Raw genomic sequence first — 784 nt, 5'->3', positions numbered from 1 at the left:
AGCACTTCAAACTACTGCCAATACAATGCGCAAAGAAATTTTACTGTATATATATACAGGGTGCGTAAGGTATTTAAAGGCTTTTATCTGAGCACTTCAAACTACTGCCAATACAATGCGCAAAGAAATTTTACTGTATATATATACAGGGTGCGTAAGGTATTTAAAGACATGCATTTTTTGTTAACTCTGTATAATCTTCGTTTCAGAAAATAATAATGGCAGACCCTCAGCTTATTCAAGAAACGAAGAGGCATGCTGTTATTGTTGTTATAAAGGCTGAGCATAGCGATTTAGAAATATTTCGATTTTTAAAGTTGCCAGATCTTTCGTCTACAAAGTTTGTAAGGATCTAGAGACTAAAGATGGAAACGTATCACCAGTATCAAAGCATAAAATGCATTCTAAATGCTCTGAAATCATCAGAACACTTAACTTTATCAAACAAGTTCAACAGACCATTGATTACAATCCCAGAAAGTCCATGAGGTCAATTGCAAAAGATCTCCATGTGTCAGAAGGAACAGTTAGAAGCGTTGTCCACGAAGACATCAGATATAAGTCTTATATGTTGAGGACAGGTCAATTTGTCAGAAAAAGCAAAAGAAAATCACTACATCAGATCTAAAAGGCTCTTAAACAAAGTGAAAAAAACCAGGAGAAGATTTGATTCGGTTTTTCTCAAACGAGAACATTTTCGACCAAGATCACAAATTTAACAGAAGAAATGACAGGTGGTTATGTGCAGACCCTTCTGAAGTTCAAAGTATTATGCATACAAAAT

Source organism: Octopus bimaculoides, chromosome 18, assembly GCF_001194135.2.
Source record: "Octopus bimaculoides isolate UCB-OBI-ISO-001 chromosome 18, ASM119413v2, whole genome shotgun sequence".
Classification (NCBI taxonomy): Eukaryota; Metazoa; Mollusca; class Cephalopoda; order Octopoda; family Octopodidae; genus Octopus; species Octopus bimaculoides.
Note: the sequence above shows the minus strand (reverse complement) of the source record.